The 21,346-nt window shown below is 32.3% G+C and overlaps 1 pseudogene; it reads right to left on the bottom strand.

Annotated features, from left to right (window-relative positions):
- Positions 1 to 21,346, bottom strand: part of LOC136980839 (atrial natriuretic peptide receptor 1-like) — a 311,833-nt pseudogene that overhangs the window by 2,951 nt on the left and 287,536 nt on the right.

Here is a 21,346-nt window from a genome sequence, read left to right on the forward strand (position 1 = left end):
TCACAATTAAATTAACTTTTGTAATGGATTATAACAAACGTACATAAATTACTAAGTACTAACTGCGAAAATTTTATTAAAATATTTAGTGATTTATATGAAATTTTAACTTAGGTTCCCTTTACATTGGATACGCCACTGCTGTGAATCATTCGAGTGCATTAATGAGAAATGTTTCTAATCAATAGATATTTAAGAAAAATAGCCTATATTATGGGATACTTATTAATGTTTTACAAATAAATTAACGCATAGCGATAACGCATAACGATATCGCGAAACAATTAAATTTCACTGCACAAATAACGAAAGCTAATTTAGCGAACAAGAAGAAAAAGAAAGCAAAAGACTTCATTTTAATGACTAGAAAAGCAGCAGAGACAGCCATAATCATTGCTTCTGATATTTTCATAAAAACAGATGGATGAATGTAGAGCGATGTGAGAACGTACTGTACGTGTGCATGTCAATAAACATGCATTCGCAAAAAGACCCGAGCACATACATTTAGGACTCTTTCAGATGGTAGTCCTCTGTAACCGGAAGATAGACTAGTCTCTGGGGTCTGAGTCTCGCGTAGACAGGAAAAAGGAGGTATAAGACAGATAGCACCCATCTCTTCCTAATTGTTGAATATCATTGAAATTTTCATAGTAACAGCATGCTGCAGGAAGCAGAGGTTGTTTCTTTCGTTGTTATCTTAGAAAAAATAAAAAATAAAATAAAATAAAAGACGGTATGGGTAGATTCATTATGATGATGGATCTACCGATATGATCCATTTTTATTGCTGTATTCAGCAGATTCCAGATACCAGAATTTTTCTCTAATTAAATAAAAACATTTTTTCGGTGTGTCGAAGAAAGTTTCTTAAGTTGCTATTGAATTCTCTCTTCCATCTGAAGATTCCAGTGCAACTGAAGAATCGTCCTAAAATGTTTCAGTATCTCGGCGTCGAAAGGAACAAGAGATTCATGTTCGATCATCTACATCTACTCGGTGACAAGTCTCCCGTTTGAAAGACAATAATTAACAACTTCTATTTTCGGTTGCTGGAAGATCGCTCTCTGTTACCGAGTTTACTATCTGCAAGAACCCTTAGAATACACATGAATGTAAGCATACCGACGTCTGCACGCACTTTAAGATTTCTAAAAATCTCTTACAAAATAAAATCTAATACCTATTGATCGGGGATGAAAGGTCTGAAATAGAAGAAAGTATTAAATACAGATGCAAATAAAGAAAGTTTTCTCTTTACAACCAATAGATTAATTCAATCCGCAAGTTGAATCAGTATAATAAGTCCTATTAATACTCTAATAGAGCAATCAGCATTAGCAAATTAACAAATTACTCTTTCAAACAGCAGATAAATTAGTAATATAACTCATATCCCTGTTCAATATACTGTTACATGTATTTGCTTTCATCATTATTACATCAAATTGAATTAATTCTAGAAGCATATAAAATTGATATAACATGTAATTCAGACAAATAAACAATTTTGAATCGAAAATGTGTTAAAAGTTGAAAAATATGCTTTTAATCTTTTATTCTTATATTAAACATAAATATGAATAAAGGTAAACATTAATCCATGTTAACTGTGATATGTATTTTTTTCAATTATTATAATTACATGTTTAATTCTTCTCTGTTCAAAGGTGAGCATAGTAAATCGATTAAGACAAAGATAATAGTTTTTCTATAGTAAGTTATATCATTTTTTAATTCAATGTATACTTGATAAAACGAGATAATACAATTTCAATTCTTTGTATTAAATAAATAGACCTACATTGCTTTCCATAGACCAAACTGCAGAAACACTCTCTAACGCGGATTGAACTATTTCATTAAAAATTCGTATCATGAAATAAACATTATAACATGTTCTGGAAATCTTATTACTAAAGCATATAAACAATGTGGCTATATAAGATTTTCTATATGAAACGTATTAAATTTGATACTGAAGTCAGTTATTGTCAATTGAGAAGTATAAGACAAAAGTGTAGACACTCTGCAATAGTGAAATATCATGTTTTGAAAGTACAGCTTTATACAGGTAAAGAATCATGGGCAACACCTGAAAAAATGAAGATGTGTGTATGTGGAACGTGGTTTAGCAGTGACCTCAGAGGATATAACGTAAACTTACAAAAGAAAAACAAATCACTAAACAACAATACTTTCTGAATGTACGTTTCTACTTAAAATGTATTTATCTTGTAAACTAAAGTAGAACTAAATTAGCTGCTGAAAACTAACAATAAGAAGATTATATTGGTAAATTACTCATCAAAGTTTATATATTGATGCCGAAGACAGAGGAGTCAACGTTACATTGTAACGAAAGTTCGAAAAGAAGATTTAAACGAAGCTTTCACATAGCAGCAGATACAATATAACGGTTGAAAGCACCAGAAAACCGTAAAATTCATGTTATTTTTTATACCAGTTGTAAACCTTAACTTCCTAAAATGTTTTAAAAATGTTTACTATACCTCATATGTTAGTTCACTTTCCTTGCTGTTATATATTATGGCGATCAGTCAAAAAAATGATCCCCGAGACTTTTACACTGGTTTTTTTTATTTGCTGCGTACGTTTGTGTTCTACGATTTTGTTCACCCACTTTGAATTCTGTCGAAAATTCTTCAAATTTTACAGGGAGGTTTGTGTATTAAGGAGATTGATGCTATTAAATTTTGTGGTTAAAAAGCATTACGGTATCCTATTTTTAAAAAATCCAGCAACGAGTTCGTAACATTCCCGGAAATAATATTTAAAATTATGTGTGATGCAACCTGTTATTTATAAAACCTTTTATATCATATTACTGTATTAGTTATTATAATATGGCAAAAAGATTATTTTAAAGTAGAAATAAACACGAGTACCCTCTATCCCTCATCATCTTGACTCTTCAATAAATAATACATAAATCCATATGTATGAGAAAAATGTAACTAAATACTGTGATAAGATACTGAGAGAGGATCAGAAGTTTCCTTTTCTAAGTAAACAGAATGATTTCTAGCTATAAAAAATGGTATCCGTAAATAAATTGATGTGTCCAATCCCATTTTACTGATTTTCTTAATAAAGCAGACAGGAACAATACCAAATGCTTTCTGAAAGTCAATATACCTGTAGATGTCATTAGTTTGTAATTTTTTTTTCAATATTTTTAGAAACGACATTGCAAAATTGCAATAAATTAATTTTAATAGATCTTCCTGGTATTACTGTGCTGTTATGATATATAATTAAGATTCAAATAAATCTTTAAGATCTTATCAGTTATTTTTGTAAAAAGCACGAACAAAAATAAAAAATTTCGTCGGTAGTTTTATATATTATTTTAATACCAAGCTTCAATAAAGGTTTTATTATAATATGCTTCAAAACGTTCGTATAATTTTTAAACGCGATGTAGGGTAAAATCGGGTGTGAGACTCCTATAGTTTTTATAAACGCATATAACTCGCTTAACTGTGGACCTCAAAAGAAATATATATATATATATATAACGCATATACAACCCATGGTCATCTCTTAATAAAAGTGAACAAAGTCAAAAAAACACTTGACTTGACAGAATGGTAGCAAAGAAATAATACTTGTCTATTTTGGGTACCTCCGGGAGATTTGACTAAAGCTTAAGAGAGAGACGCCTATTTTATTTAACACTTAATTGAATTAACATTTTACACTTTTCGTATTTTCTGCACACATTATACTCTGTAATATACATTGTGTATGTTTCGTACCGCAATTATTTTGTCCATCGATCATCGGCTCCTATCTGCTTTATTTGTCTCGACATATGGGAAAATTGATCATCACTTATAAGAGGTTAAAGTGCAAACCTTTGTTTCTCCTTATAATGCTATTATAGCTTAGATGAGCGTTATTAATCGGCATGTAGTGATGGTCAGATGACCCAGTCGGTTAAGGCAAAAGTCTACCACTCTGAGGACGTGATTCGAATATGGGTTATGCGTAGAATTCTGGTGGATTCAGACGGCTGTATAGGGTCCGTCCTTTATTATCCACCAATATTTTGGCCAAAATGAAGAGGCTCTTTTTGTGCTTTCAGAGAGGGCATAAAACAGCAAAATAGCGGAAATTAGTGTATTAGAGAACAAGACATGTAAGGAAGGAATTGTGGCTAAGATCAGCTAAGAATGAAGAGATCCACCATTGTTCTTAATGTAAGTTATGTAATAGCAATAAAGTATGTAAAATGACAAAGTCTACTAATTAGCAAAATATATTGTCATGTAATATTATTTTTAGCAATTAGTAAAAAAATTTCGTTTTCAAACAAATATTTATTACAACCTGTCCAATTACTGCTTCCATTTTTGTAACATAATTTATATCAGATTAAACCAATTTAGTAATGTGAAGTAACGTATCATCAAAAATAAATAGAAACTTTTATATAATAACTATAGCTTTTATCATTTAGGAATTAAATTTCACAAAATAATTGCCATTTGATATTTAATTTTGAAAAGAAAAGATCATTCAACTGTAGGAATTACTGAAATCTCAGATCCAAATAATTTTTATCGAATTTTATTCTTTAGAAAGAATAAGTATTGAATTTCAAATATTACACAAGCAACAGTTTCAAGTAATTCCAGAATTCTCCAGACTGATATTTATTAATTTCTATTTATTATAGTGTAATAATATATATTCTGTTGTCTGACAAATATGAAGTAATTGGCTTTTTACAAACACAAAATTATTGAAAAATTCTTTAAATCTTCTTTATATCCTTTTACCGGCTGTTAAATATAATAGAAGGAAAGTATAGATCGATCAAAAATGACCCCCCCCAATACTTTTATATTTTTAGACTCAGGGGCCCTTGAAACGTCGAGAAATGTAAAACATTCGCGGTTTTTCTGTATGTATGTGTAAGGTATGGAATCGCCAAGACGCGCGATTCCCACCTGTTTGTTATAACGAACTTTCATAACGGAAAAGTCGTTAGGATCGGCCGGTAGAAACGACCGTTAGGAACTTCCGTGGGAAGAACCGTTAAGTTTCAAATCGTCGACCATCGGACGATTGGCCGGCGGGAAGTGACCGTTGGCGGCCGTTGCGGGAACATTCAAATTTGATTGGAGCAGGGTTCGAACGCCGTCGACTATTTAAGCTCGGATCGAGCTCGTATCGGAGTTCGGATCGGCTGGCATCGTATCGGAGGTGATCGGATCGGATCGGATCAAGGGAGATCGTCGTTATCGAGGTGCTAACTAACTCTCTCGTTGGAAGTTACGTGTTTGTGTATGAACTTGTTCCTGACTCGGAGGTTTTGTTAATTACAAGTCTGTTTGTTCGTAAGGAGTTCTTTCGACGAATTTGTACGGGAATAGTCGGTTGTTGTTGGATTAGTGTTTGTGCATAATTAATTGTAACTCTAATTTGGATTATTTTGTACATTTACTGTAAATATAAAATTTGTGTTTTTCGTCAAACCGACTGAGTGGTTATTTTGAACATTACTGGCGCAGTCTCGACAGGATATTTTGGATACTTTGGATTACGTTGGATTATCCTGGATTATACTCCAAAGAATCGGAAGAACTGAGCTACGACAGAGAAGCAGACGCGTACAGAGCATCACCAGCAATTAGACCCAGGTAAATTTTTTGTTTCTCGCTAGCACACAGAGATGCCTAGACGCGCGAAATCGCGGCAGCTAGAGGCTAGGGACTGGGAGGATGACGAGCCGAGTTCATCGCGCAGGACAAGCGGGTCGGAGACGACCTCGAAGCGCTTAAGTTACAGCTCGAGATCGAGAGAATCAGGTCCGAGGCAGAGACAAAAAGAGCGGAAATCGAGGCGGCAAGCAAAGAGAGAATCGCGGAAACCGAGGCAGTGACAAAAAGAGCAGAGATCGAGTCCGAGGCGAGGAGAGCAGAGATAGAGTTAGAACGACTTAAGTTACGGCTGGGGATCACCGGGAAATTAGACGATACGAAGCGGCAGGAACAGCAAACACGATCCGAAGGACTTAAAGTCGAGGGGAACCGCGACTTCGGGGATAGAATTAGCTTGTCGGGAAACAAGCCGCAGGGGGAATTGGATAGGCCAAGGGAAACTGACCGGCAGAAAAGAGGGTGTCCTGATAGGCGGGTAGACGACGAGGCCGAACGCATGCGACCCAAGGCAGCGGACCGCGTGGTGGTGGAGGTGAGAGCATCCAAACTCTCTTGCCCACCGGGGAGCGGGGAAGCAAAGGATCGGGTCAAGGCAATGCGGGGAGAAGGGAGGCCCACGTACGTAGCCGGATCGAGGACGGGAACCGCTGGGGTCAGGGTGGCCAAAGTCCCCATGCTAAGAGTAGAAAGTAGGCGCAGCTCACAGGTAGACCGGGACATTAGGGAGCCTAGTGGAGTCGCGGCAAGACGGGAGGAGGCAGTTCATAATATCCAACCCGAAGTCGGGAGGTCGCTGAAGGAAGCTGAGACAGTAAGCGGCAGAAATGGTCCCCCAGTTAAGGACGTTTCGGGAACGGAAGCGTCGGGGTTAAGGGAGTCATGGGTCCCTAAAGCGGTGACGGGAACGAAGGAGGAAAGCCAACTCGTTGGAGCCTTCGGTCACCAGGTAGAGGCAGGCCTAGCGTCAGTACCGCTTGGATTGTGGGAGGAAGGACGCGAAGAAACGCCGGGATCGGCACGGGTGACGTGTGCGATCACCAATAGGTTAGGGAAAGCGACAGACGCTCTCTTAACGGAAAGGGACTTCCGAGCGCTGGTAGAAGCGAGAGAGAAAGCGGATTCCGAGGCAAGAAAAAGGGAATTAGCTGAGGAGCAGAGTATATTAAGTGCGGTAGCGGGGATGTTCGTGGAAGCGAGCGAGGCGGTTAAACGAGAGCCGCCCGACGACAAAAACCGGGGGATGGTCATAGGACCGCTTGACCAGACACAAGAGCGGCAGCGCACGGCCCAGTGTGAGCGGAGGGCGCAGTCTGAGCAAAATAAAGCAGGGGACGCGATTCCTATTGCGAGGAGATATTCCGGTAGCGAATCGGATAGCCGAAGCGAACGACCCGCCGCGAACAGGAAACTGGAGGGCGAGGACGCTGATGAAGGGAGGCCGGGAGTCAGAGCAGTAAAGAATGGGGTAGCTGGGACGCCTCAGGGTCAAAATTGTGGCGTTGGGGAAATAATCGACTTGGGAGATATCGGCCGGGAACCCGCGACTCAGTTGGCGCAACACGCCGATGACCAAAGACGAGCGATCGGAGAAACTAGCGAACCGCTGCTAGGGTTACCGAATGTGACACGGGATAAGCCCCTGGATGCTACGAAGGAGTGTCATTCCGTGGACGACTTGGCCGGATTGATTGGGCAACAGGCGAAACGTGATCTTGGCGACCGTCACTCGGGTTCAAAGAAAACACAGAGGTGAAGAGACCCGGAGGTCTCGGGCCACGGCGGGCGCGGCCAGTGGCCAATCGGAACTACCCACACACGTGCTAAGTCCAAAGGGAGGCATATCGCCGGTCCGGAAGACGACGGACAACGGGCACGACCGAGCTCGCGGTAAGAAACCCAAATTCCGTGAGAAGGGCCGAGCGACATCTGGTGACCAACAAAACCGGATGACGCGCCGAAGGCGACGGGGACGACCTCCTCGTAGGGGGGCCCGCGCGGATAGGTCTCGGGGATCCAAGGGGTCCTACACCATCGCGAGGCATCTCTGTGCGCGGGTTATAGCGAGTTTGCCCGGTTGTACCGGAGGTAAGGGTCAGTCCGCACCAACGGACATGTGTAAAATTGCTGAGTGTTGTTGGATCAAACAGGCTTGGGCTAAGCTCAGTTTGATCCTTGGCCGCGGAGGTGTAAGGTATGGAATCGCCAAGACGCGCGATTCCCACCAGTTTGTTATAACGAACTTTCTTAACGGAAAAGTCGTTAGGATCGGCCGGTAGAAACGACCGTTAGGAACTTCCGTGGGAAGAACCGTTAAGTTCAAATCGTCGACCATCGGACGATTGGCCGGCGGGAAGTGACCGTTGGCGGCCGTTGCGGGAACATTCAAATTTGATTGGAGCAGTGTTCGAACGCCGTCGACTATTTAAGCTCGGATCGAGCTCGTATCGGGAGTTCGGATCGGCTGGCATCGTATCGGAGGTGATCGGATCGGATCGGATCAAGGGAGATCGTCGTTATCGAGGTGCTAACTAACTCTCTCGTTGGAAGTTACGTGTTTGTGTATGAACTTGTTCCTGACTCGGAGGTTTTGTTAATTACAAGTCTGTTTGTTCGTAAGGAGTTCTTTCGACGAATTTGTACGGGAATAGTCGGTTGTCGTTGGATTATTGTTTGTGCATAATTAATTGTAACTCTAATTTGGATTATTTTGTACATTTACTGTAAATATAAAATTTGTGTTTTTCGTCAAACCGACTGAGTGGTTATTTTGAACATTACTGTATGGATGGATGTTTGTTTGTGTGTGGGGGCACGATTTTGTTAAACGTTTTTAAACTTAATAACTCCCGTACTTTATGTCGAAAATTTCTGAAATTTTGCATGGAGGATTGTGTATGATAGGGACTGATGCTGTTAAATTTTAGTGATTAAAGGTCGAGTGAGTGGGAGATAGAGCCGTGTGTATCACACTTAATGAAAATTTTACTTGTTATTAGCATTTAAAATTTTTTTATAAAACCCATTCCTACTCTCAAAATTAAGCTTTTTGCCATTTTAGAATAATTAAAAGTGCCTCAAATGTTACCGGAAAAGTTAAGCAACTCATTGCTGGAGTTTTACTTATGTAAAATAAAAAGTGTCCTTTTAATTTTAATTTATTTAAAATAATAGAATGTCATATATTTCAAATTTTCATTTTTTTTTTAAATTATAGCAATATTTAAATCAATGAGAAGTATTATATTCTTATATTTTGCTAATTTTAGATTAAATAATTCTTAAAATGTAATATTTTATTAAAATAATATCACAAAATTGGCATAAATTAGCATAACAATGTAATGTTGGAAGAAAAGTGTCAGAAATTTATATATGTTTACAAATTATATTTTCTTTAATTGAATAAACACTTACGTAATCCGGTAGATTCCAATCTGGATGCGGTATTTACAGTATCCCCAAACAAGCAATACCTTGGCATTTTCAGTCCCACGACACCAGCAGCGCAAGAACCTGGTAAAATAGAAATGAACAAAATTTTGTTGTATAAAGTTTGTAATAAGAACTACTTCAAAGTAATTATTAGTCACTTTTGCATCAAATTATGTATGGATCTTGCAAGGTGGACAATCGTTCGATCTCGCGGCAATTTTTCTTACGTGATCGAGATCACGTACGAAAATTATGACACCATTAATTTTCAATCTCTAGCACATAAAAATAAAAACAACCCTAACTAGATCACACGCAAGTTAAAGATTTGTTCGATTCTAGCAAGTGACATTGTACAGGTGGATACTGCTCTTTTTCTCACCATTGTAAGCAATTGTAGCTTTGATGATATTCTTCGATAAAAGTAATATTATATATAGAATAAAAAGCCGTGGTTTAAGTGAGATTATATAAGAGAGATGTTCAAAAATGTATTTTCTAGAGAGGAGGGAAATTAAATTATAGATCTAGTATAGGTAAAATGTGTAAAATATTGTCATATTGATAAATGTATTATGAATTTTTTTTTAAACTGACCTGAATGCATTCCTATTCTGAGTTTTAATTGATCTTGCGATTTATGTCGAATAGTAAATGTTTTCACAGCATTCAACAGTGCTAACGACATTCTTGCTATTTCTCTAGCATGACGGAGTCCATTTCTTACTGGTAATCCGGAAACTACCATATATGCATCTCCAATTGTTTCAACCTAGAACATATATAAACATTCTGTAAACTGTAAAATAGATATATGATAAAAATTTTATGTAATAAAAACTAAAATCAATAGATTTAAATTATTACAAATTGCTTCGTGAAACACGCTTGAGATAGAAGAGATAGGGAAATGTTTCTATGAAATAATAATAAAACATTTTTAAGATGCTTTGTCGTAATTCAATGAAAGTGTATCTGAAAATTCTGTCACTTCTAGAAAGTGTGGTTAAGAGTGTAAACCTTTCCAGACGGACAGCCAACGATAGAAAACACTTAGATAACCATTGTATTTATTTGTTTCAAGTAAATACAGTATGTTACATAATAATTTTAAAATAATAAAAAAAAATAGAAAATCATACACAAGAAGGTCTTTTATTTAATAAAGAAGCTATAATGCAAATTAGGCACAGCAGTACGAAACCTTATATGTCATTATTTCATTCAATTGTTTACTTTTTTCAAAGTGAGTCTTTGAAGTTTATTGTTTTGTTTAATGGTATGCAATAAATAATTTTTTGGATTGTTTTGTTGTGCAAAACATTCAAAAGAACAATATTCATTGTTTATGTGACAAAATGTTTCCGCTATTAGCATTCGAATTAACACACATTACAGGAAATTATCAGAAATATGATTATTATTCTAGAAACCTCAGCGTACTGTATTTCCGAATAATGTCATTTAAGACGTTTGTTTTTACCTTTTATCAAATATAATGATGTAAAAATTATTTTAAAATATCACTCACACTCGAAACACTAATGACAATAAACAATTCGGTACGTCGTTTCAATATAATAAAATTAAACATAAGTTAGTGTAGTGAAAGGGCTGATCAAGCATTTAATTCAAAGTATTTAATAATTTGTTGATAGAACAAATTCAGCTTTTTAGCTACCATATTTGAAGAGCGAACTGTATATTTTATTCAAAAGTGTATAATATATTTTCTATAGATTTAAGCACGACGTCATATTTTTAATCATTTTTCATGCCAAGACTTTTTACAAGTCATATATACAGAAAGACTTATTCATGAGATATTCGAGTCAGTGAGATATATCGGGCATTTTTATAAATTATGTATCTACTTTAAGTTTGATTTTGACTAGTTTGATAGTAAGCCTTTCCTGCAGGTGATTTTTATAAGTTTTAATTTTTTACGTGTTATTGAATTCTCATGTTGTATTTTTTTTTAGATTTTTATAGGCTATATCTTCGAAAAACATAAATCTATTTTTTTCATATTTTAGAAAAATAGTTCATTGAAAACACGAGCAAAAACTTAATTTACAAGGAAAATTGGTACAATTTTTCATGATTATAAAAGTAACATTTGTAATCAATAAATCCATTACCTTTTGTTATTAGATTAATTGTACATTTTTCGAATTACTAAAAACACTGTTATTTTTTTAATGAAAAAGTAAGTTCTAATTAGTTATTTCTTGAGTATAAAAATTCATAATTAATTTCTATTAAAAGTAAGTTTCCTAGAATCTCATTTATCTGCATAAATTATACAGATAAAAACGTGATATTCTGTTTCTTTGATTCTAAGACCATAAAAATCGAATTTTAAAGTATTTTTATGGATGTAAAAGTTCATAAAAATCAAAATTTTATTAGGTTTTGTTAAGTAACAAATTAGAAAAAAACATTACAATACACTACAGATGTACTGTACAGGTACTTTATAAATCTGGATAAAAATGCAGTTTTAATATTTTTATTATATGTAATTTTAGTCAATGTTGCTTGCTGTATGGGGATATGATTGGATGTATTGGCAGGTTTGATACCTAATATCCATAAAAGGTTTGTGAAAATATAACTTCATAAGGGTCATAGAAAGGGCGAAATGCATTCTGGCTAAGAACTTTGGATAGTGTGCCAATAAATTTCCAGAATTGGACTTAGTATGATATATTAATAGTGTAGAAAGTATTGATTTTGTAATATATAATAATAACTAACAGCTTAGAAGCAATAGGTTAACACATTAATTGGTCATTCAAAGCCATCAATGTTGCATCGTAATTTCGTCTGGAAGAGGTGTTAATTAATTGTACGTTATCAGAGAAGCACATTTGAACTTATTTGATTGTTGAACAGTATATTATTAATTCCTAATGCATCATGGACTACTTGAGATGACCAATTGCCAAGTAAGACATTTGTTTCGAAGAAATAAAAATGAATAAAAAACACGCATCTTGGAATCGAGATTGTACGATAATTCAAAATTGAAACGACCGATTTTTTATTGTGAGATCACAATGCTGTGCTGGGCTGCAATTTTTAATTATATTTTGAATTTATTTAATTTAAAATATATGCTCTCTACCTCAAAGTAGTATCTTGCCCCTGTACATCATACTTTTCCTTTAACAATAATCCAATTATCTATTAACTGCTTTCAGGGAAAAGATTTGAATTAAAACAACATGACTACTCCTGCAAACTAGAGACTCATATGTAGTCAATCGAGGCCTCTTATCCCTATCGTTTTTATATCTTGTTTCGAATTTCATCTCCCCAACCTTATTCTCGAGATTAAGGAAAGACAGACGGAGGGACGACAGTGGGAATTGTTTCGCAGTCTTTATATAGGTTATCTCTACCAAATACAACTACGGCTTTCGACTTTATCAAATGTTAATTAGAGGCAAATATTAATAGATAAATGAAAGTATTTAACAGATTTTTACCAAAGAAACATCATAGTGTATACAGGCCTAATAATAAAATATAATGTTTTCCTTGTAACGACACATAACTACCTTTACATAGTTTTCAGATATACTTAGTTCCATACACTATTGTTTCTCACAATATATTAATCTTTCGATAACCAACAACACGACAATAATAATTATATTGTCGAATATATTTGATAGTCCACCTAAATCATATCACACCGAGAGATAAATATTGTATTGTAATTTCCATTTGATATAAGAATTTTGATAATCCGATCCGAGAAAAACATTGCAATTATCCAAATATAATATTGAAATTAGATAAAAGAATGACTAATCTTGTAGTCATGTATAAGTATTATTAATTAATATTCCGTCATAATTCTTCGCCTATATATAGTTTGTTATTTTACTTAGTACATAATTTATAAAATTATCGATTTTCATATACAGTATGTGGAATGAATTTAGAAAAGCTATCGACGATCTTTTTTCATTAAGAAATCACCAATTTTTTGTTTAAATTGTGTTCTAATTAAGGTAACATTGGTTAAATCTCAAACATTTCCGCATATTGTTATTATATTGTTATTATTATATATATTCCGCAGTTGTTATTACATAACAACTGGAATTAAATTTATGTAATAACAATCATTACAATTTATATACCAAACAGTGCATCTATATCTTATTTCGTATAAAAACTACTAGTCATTATCACCGAGGGTTTTGTAACACGAAACTACATTGTTGTCTGGTGAAAGGTAATTAGATTAGGATTAGAACGATCACGTATAGTTAGTGTTGGTGACACTTATTCTATAGTTCTGCGTGTTTTCTTTGGTATCTTCGTGACTGTTCGTGTTCACTTTTGTATACATAAGCATTTAAATATTAGAGAATTATATATTAAAATTCCTGTAATGTTTACATTTCATTTAGTTAGAATTGATTATATATAAATTTTTTTATTAAACACTCGTTAAATTTCTTTAATTCCATAAAAGCAATAATTTACACTGACTTAACGTTTTTTGTGACTGGGTAACTTTTGTGCATTCGAATAATACTTTTTGCTGAGTTTTAAGTTGCCTTTGGTTTCTAATTCTGTGACATCTAACTAGTTTTTTACACACCTTATACAATATTTTAGTTTATATTGTCACTCTTTCGATTTTAAAATGACATCTGAAGTTTTTACACATTCTAATGACGTATACGCAACATTATAGATTTTTCTATAATATTAGATTATATATATATTTATATAATATTAGAATATGATAAATAAAATGAATAAAAATATCGTAAATTTTTTTATTCAAAAAATGAAAACCGAGCCTAATCCTGTTAGGTGCAGATTTCGCTTTTACTTTGCTTGAGGAGTTCTCTTTGCAAAGAGGCTTTTTGCATACATGAATCTGAAGTTTCGGTTTTGCGTTATCGGCAAATAGTGTAGCGACCAAGTGCAAGAATACGTTTAGACACCTAACGAGGTGGCTGAACCCTGGCTACTGTAACAACTGGTTGTATTATTTGGCGACCGAGAACAATTTCCACGAAGATGAAACACCATTTCTAAAACAGCTGTAAATCAAGTGTCTGTAAAAGGCATACGTAACTGATTTGCAAGATTTTTCAACAATCTTCGCTGCCTATAAGTCGATATAAGTATCGGATTGTGCCCTTTATGCAGAGAAAAACAGCAAAAATCATTTTGAAAAAAAAAACAGAAAATTCTGAACCAACGATTTGTTCTAAGCTATACTGTAAACTCAACTAACATTTTATTCCATCGTGTCGACGCCTCCTTTTAGTTTTTTTTTTTTTTTGTAGTATTTTTAATTATTAATTTTGCAGTGGCAGTTTGCTCTACTTATGTTTCCATGTACATTAATGATAGAATAACTGATTTCTTCTTTTTGGGAACATAAGGACATAAAATTGCTTGTTTCCTGAACGCAAAATTGATCGAATTTATGTATCTAGAATCTTTTATTTCTTCAGACAATTCTACTAAATCCAAATTCCATGAATTCGTTATGAGCCAGTTGTAAATTTGCAAATAAATTTCAGTTACATTTCTTTCAAAACTTTTATAGGAAGTAACTACGTCTAGGACTGTACGCTCACCAACATTGATTTGAATTTCATCATCTCATGGTTTCCTAGTGTAAAGTTTACCTTGTAACATATAAATATATTGTGTGTTTTCAAAATAATAAACATTTATTACTAAATACATCATAAATATTTTAGGGATAAAACAGTTAAATTTCCGATTTAAACATTGTAGTTAACCAGGTATCTATAGAGTCATTAGGTGTTTTGCATTCTATCCACATAATGGTTAATCACAATGAAATTTCGTCGATTTTATTTGAGTATATCAAAGAATTTAATTCATGCAAATTATATAATTTTAAGATATTACAAATTATGTGCATTTATGATTTGATAAAGTATAAAATAAAATCTGTACTTATATAAATTTATATTAAAATAATTCTTATTTATTTACACAAACTAAAAAACGAAATCCTTGTTTAGTACACAAACTGAACTGTTTTTGGTACATTTTAAAAATTGTCATTGAGGCTATTTAAAATTGAGTAGATATCACGGTTAACTGACTTCTGGTTGCACTTTCGTGTATGCGAGAAACTACTATTTTTGTTATTTTTATATCTTCTTTAAATAAATTTTACTTTTATTAATACGCTTTTGTTTCTTCTTTGTTCCGTTTAACTTATAAGTTAATTGGAAAAGAAAATTTTAAGATATTTATAGAAGTCTATCGTGTGATTCGAATTGAACTCCAACCTGGATCCCTCAGGTCAAAAGCTGACACCTTTAACTTTTCTCTCTCTCTTTCTAAATATTTAATTACATAGCTTAAAGGTTAGATGATCGAGAATTTCTATTTTTAAATTTAATTTAAATCTTTTATTAATAATTTACAGAATTTTCTAGCAAATTAAAGATAATTATATGAAAAGTGCGGTAAAAGCATCGACATGTTTTTAACTTCGTCAAAATTATTATAATATAATTAAAACGAAAGAAAATGTATCGATCAAGTAATTTAATCGATACAATTATTATGGGTGATGGATAAAGGTAGTCTACACGTTGTGAGTCAGAGACTGATAACGTGCCCTGAAAAATTATTAGAAAGTATTCTTTCTTGAAAGTATGGTTAAAAGAAAAAAATCCGCATCTTGATTAGTAATCTGTGGCAGTTTTAGGTTGTGCGAGGCTCTACGCAAACGCGACAGTCCTTTTATATCGATTTATACGCTGTCTTTGAAAACCTCCGTCATGCTGTACTCCATATGTTTAGGACCTCTTATCTAATAGCCGAAACAGGGCCTTTATGTACCTGTCTCGGGTTCATAAAAGCAACAATCCTTGTAGGAAAATATGTATATTGCCTATGCTACTGATAAAACTGTGCGAAATATATCAAAATTTATCTTCGCATACAAATACATAATTTTATAATTTGCTAATTTTGTAAAAACAATTGTACAATAGGCTACACGGCATAAGATATTTAAAGGTTTTTTTTAATCAAATTCTATTGTATTACGTCTGCTGCTTACTAATTCGATATTCAGGAAGCATTTTTTAGATTTTAACATGTTATTAACAAATATCGTCCCTTTATAGAAAGATAATAAGACTGCCTTGTCGAATATTTACGACTTCAGTCTTGTGTAAGGCTATTATATAAAACAGATATCGGTTGGAGTTGTTATATTTTGAAATTAGATATAATTTAGTTCAGGCAGCATTCGTTAATATTTTAAAAAAAAAATATGATAATGAACGAATTTTAATCGTATTGTAAATGGTTCTCTGAATATTTCTCCTGAATGACATGTAAAGGATCTATTTCTAGAAGTTATGAATTTCTCTAACTCTCACGCAATTAAGCAGCTAAGAATAGACACAAAAACCTGGAAGTTTTAGAGTAATATCAAGAAACTAAACTCTTTTCATAGAATATTATTTGAGGATAACCAAATTTTACTATTAGGAAACTGAAATATGTTTCAATATGCACGAAAACAAGTTGTTTTTTCATGTTAGTCTTCATAAATAATGATAATTACTATTCCAAAATTTTAGAAAAATATGAATTAACAATTTATATTACCTTCTCAAAAACATTGATTTAAATGTAATAATTGATAACGGCAATTAATGCAATTTAATGCTACAATATATTTTACGTGAAAATTCTGACATAATTTTCATTAATTTTATACTGGATAATACGTTTCTCGAAATAAACTCCTTTATACCTAGTTATTTAGAAAAATTGTAATTTTAATTATTCTGCATTTTTATAGCAAAATTGAAAATTAGTTGACTCCATTTTGTCTTGCTCACCAATGGTCAAGTGGATGAAAACAGTAAACACCTGATCGACAAGCTAGATACAAACAGTAGTTTTCCGGGTTTTCTTCGAGCATTTAAGACCTTTCTATAGGAAATTGGCCTCCTAGTAGGGGCCATTTTCCCATAGAAAGTCCTCCCGAGCACCCCTAGTCATCCAAGTGCTTCATTGTCGTATCCAATCAAATCAAATCATTTCTTCTTATTGAAAATTTTAATTAAAATTCATTAGTCATACTTTTCAAATAGTTTACATTTTCATTTAAATACAATACATGTAACGAATTTTTATAAATATGTATTATAAAGATGTACGTCTTCAGATATTTATATTCTATTCACGAGAATTTCTTAAGGAAACGAGAAGAAAATAAACTCTAAATTATTTCACAAGAACGAAGAAAAAATATTAGTTGATACAAATGAAAACTGCTATATTCAAAACTTAACTCTCTCATTGACCGCTATGTAAACATTACCTTCGATTTTACAAAAATACTAAAAAAATAAAGAACTGCAAATATTTTACTTGAAGAATTAAACAAATAAGTCTATAGATATTTTTCGAATAACGATATAACATAAAGAAATATAATGTGACAGTTATCAGTTTAGGTACTGTTAATGAAAAATAAATATTGGTAAAAAAGAAAGAAAGAAATTACATACCGATATCTTACATAAAAAATATTATATAAATTTAGTCAATTATAATAATATACGTATAAAGTTATAGTAACATGCAATGGAAAAAATGTCAAAGTTTAAGAGCATTTTCATCGATGAATTAATAACTGATACGAAATTTAGGAAAATGTCATATAAGAAAAATTAATATGGAAAATTTCGTGCATCAACAATGAAATTCAGTGAAGTAAGGACTATGCTTTTATGTTCATATTAATTTAAATATATTTTACGTGTTAAATTTTTACTAACTCATTTTAATATTTATTTGGCTGCAATATTAAAAAGTTGAAGACTTATAAATTCTCACTGATGACTGTTTGTCTGTCTTTCGTTAATCTCCAGAAAGGAGTTAGAAAGATGACCGGCACAACTCTATTGTAACAGGAAAAGTACGATGTACAGGGGTAAGCCACTACTAATTTGAGATGGAAAGCATATATTTTAAATAAAATAAATTAAAAATTGCAGCTGGGAATTTTGATGCTGTCACAATAAACAATTTCCCATACTTTTTAAAATTATTTTGTCCACGATTCAACCGGAATTCGAACCCGGATCTTACGCAGCGGCGAATCATGCCACTACCTTCGCCGATCATAGCATGCTTGAGTATTAGAAGATTCCAAATTAATTATTTGAAATCTACTTTCAATGTTAAATTAATATTTTAGGGTAATTTTCACAAAGTTAAATACAGAATAAGAATAATTAAAATTGAATTACGTGATATGATGATTCATTTAATATTTTTACGACAAACATTCAACATAGCAGCAATATTAATAATCTATAATTTAAATTTTTAGAAATAATAACGATGGATTATTTTTTATATAAATCAACAGATATATTAAAAGAATTCTCAGAGACTTGAACTCGACTTAATGCCCGGAGGACTTACAGAAGATATTTTTTTACATTTATGATATATCCATGACAATAGCGTATGCAGGCAATGTCATAAGGGAGCATCGGAAATAGCTTTGCGTATAGATATTTTTGTTCGTCTTTCAGTTAAACCTAAAAAGACTTCTTATAAATATAAAAATATTTATATAAAAAACAAAAATACATCTTCTTTCAAGAATATATTTTTACATTTTATTTAATTACTACTTTTTAATTTCTGGTCAATGGGATATTCTTTTATTGTCTATGAACCATGATGAGCATGGATAGGGAATTACAGTGGTTTGGAACTGCCGGTTGGTGACGGAAAAGGTCCAAAACTTCCAGGTCAAACTTCCCACAAAAATTTCTGAGGTTTCCATTCAACTCGAATCTGTATCCCTCAGAGCGACAAGTTGCCACCTCGATCAACCGGCTCTCTCTCCAAATATTTAATTACATTATATAATTAGATCCGTACTTTTATTTAAATAATGCCCGAAAATTGCTAAGAATCCAATCTAATTTTACGCTGAATTTCATTAAAATAAATTCAATTTTAAAGACATTTATCATTTTGGTGTTATTCTTGGTAAAGTCAATATCCACCTACATTCAGTTTCTACAAATAAGGTAACAAAGAAAATTTATATATCTTGTTCAAATAGACAAATATATCGGTAAGGAATAGCCGTGTAAAATTTTATATATTCATTTAATGTCGGATATTTTCTTACATAATTTTTATGTATAGTAAATACAGAGGACTACCAATTACATTACAAGATGTAAATTACTCTTCCTTGTCGACTAACATGAAACTATAACTAATAAAGTAGTCATAAACTACAGTAGTTTATAACCCAAATCTGCATAATCACTATACACTAATCTCGAATTTATCATCATCACATAATTTCAAAGTAACAACGATTTAAAATATATGTTTACGTTTTATAAAATAAGGAGTTAAATTTTACATTTTAATTAAAGATTATAAATTTAATTTTATGCAATATCAAGAAGAAAAGTTAGAAATTTAGTATCACATCATGTAAGAATTCGCAATAATGAATACTTTGTTGTTACTTTAACTTAAATTCAGTAAACTTGGAAAAATTATACCCGAACATTATTAATAGAAGGTTAGCGTGCAACAAACAGGATTCCATTGTATGTTTTTTTTCTTTTTCTAAATTGTTACAGAGAGTTAGATAACTGGCATGACACTGTTAACAGGAAAAGTATGATGTACAGGGCAAGACTAATGATATAGAATCGAGAGCATATATTTTAAATTAAATAAATGAAAAATTCGTTAAAATTTTTTCTAGTTAAAAGTTTGTCATGTATGCTAATTTTATAATATAAAAATTATTGACCAAAAAAATCGTTATCAAAATATTCTTTAATTAAATCAATATTCTTACCTTATAAACGTCAAAGTTTTCGATAATCGAATCAAAACAGGTATATAGATCGTTGAGCAAGTTTACTACCTGAAAGGTAAAAAGAAAAAAATTAGATAAAAAAATTATTTATAAATTTAGTCGTTGCCATAGAGGAAAGAATGCATCGAAAAGAAATTGATGCAAAAGTATCCAAGTGAAACTAAATAAAAATTTCACACTCACATCCTTATTTTCATAGAAAAAATTGCAGTTTATAAGATTTTTAAAGTCAATATTACATTTGTTCACTTTTTAAAATATTTGATTTCTGGATAGGATATTTTTTATTCATTGAAAACGAATTTTATATAAAGTCTATGAGAGAAATAAACAGATGGATACTCATCTATCGACTATATTTTGCAATAATAAATAAATAATAAATAATTAATGTACTGAATATTTAAAAATACTAATAAGGAACAAATACGTAAATTGAATTTTTGTCAGATAGAAGTGGGAATAAATCAAAAACAAATTTCATAGCGATATCTCACTTGACAACTCATTGTTTTGCTTTCAATTTATATTAAGTATATAAATATTAACTAAATCAAGAAACATCTTTAATTACGCGATCTTATAGAAAATGTCAAAAGCAGGCATAAATAACAAAGATGTTTGTTAACACTCTTCTATTCTAATGTTTATATTATCTTGCATAATAAAAAATTATAACGTTAATTAAGTTTTATCCTGCATCTGGACCTACGTTTACTGAATCTTTATTACTTTTTCATAATAATTAACACTGCAGTAGTGAGAATAAAGTTTAAAAATAGTAATAATTAAGATTAGAGTGGAGTAAAAAAAAGGTACATGTAATAATGTACTTACATAACGAATCTCTTAGCGTAGAAATTTTTTAATGAAGACATCTCTAAGACAACGAAATTCATTATAGAAAATAAATGGTGTAATATTTTACCTAGTTCATCTCTACATATTAAGATAAGATAATTTTGAATTTTTTCTTACGCTAATTTATTTAATAATAATTATAAAACTATTCCCCCTCTATCTCTCCACCCACTCTATCTTTTAACTGCCAAACTTAATATCATCAATCCCTCTAATATACACACTTCCCTGCAAAATTTCAGAAATTTTCGACAAATGCACAGGGGTTATTATACTTCAAATTGAGTGAATAAATCTCGCCCCACACCAATATCCATACAAAGAAAAAAAAACGTTTCAAGGTCTCTTGAATTAAAAAATGTAATAGAATAAAATAACAGTTTTATTTAAAGCAAGAACTTTTTTATTAGTAAAAAAAATTGAATTAGATAATATATTT

Source organism: Centruroides vittatus, unplaced genomic scaffold (genome assembly GCF_030686945.1).
Source record: "Centruroides vittatus isolate TY-2023 unplaced genomic scaffold, ASM3068694v2 contig_726, whole genome shotgun sequence".
Classification (NCBI taxonomy): Eukaryota; Metazoa; Arthropoda; class Arachnida; order Scorpiones; family Buthidae; genus Centruroides; species Centruroides vittatus.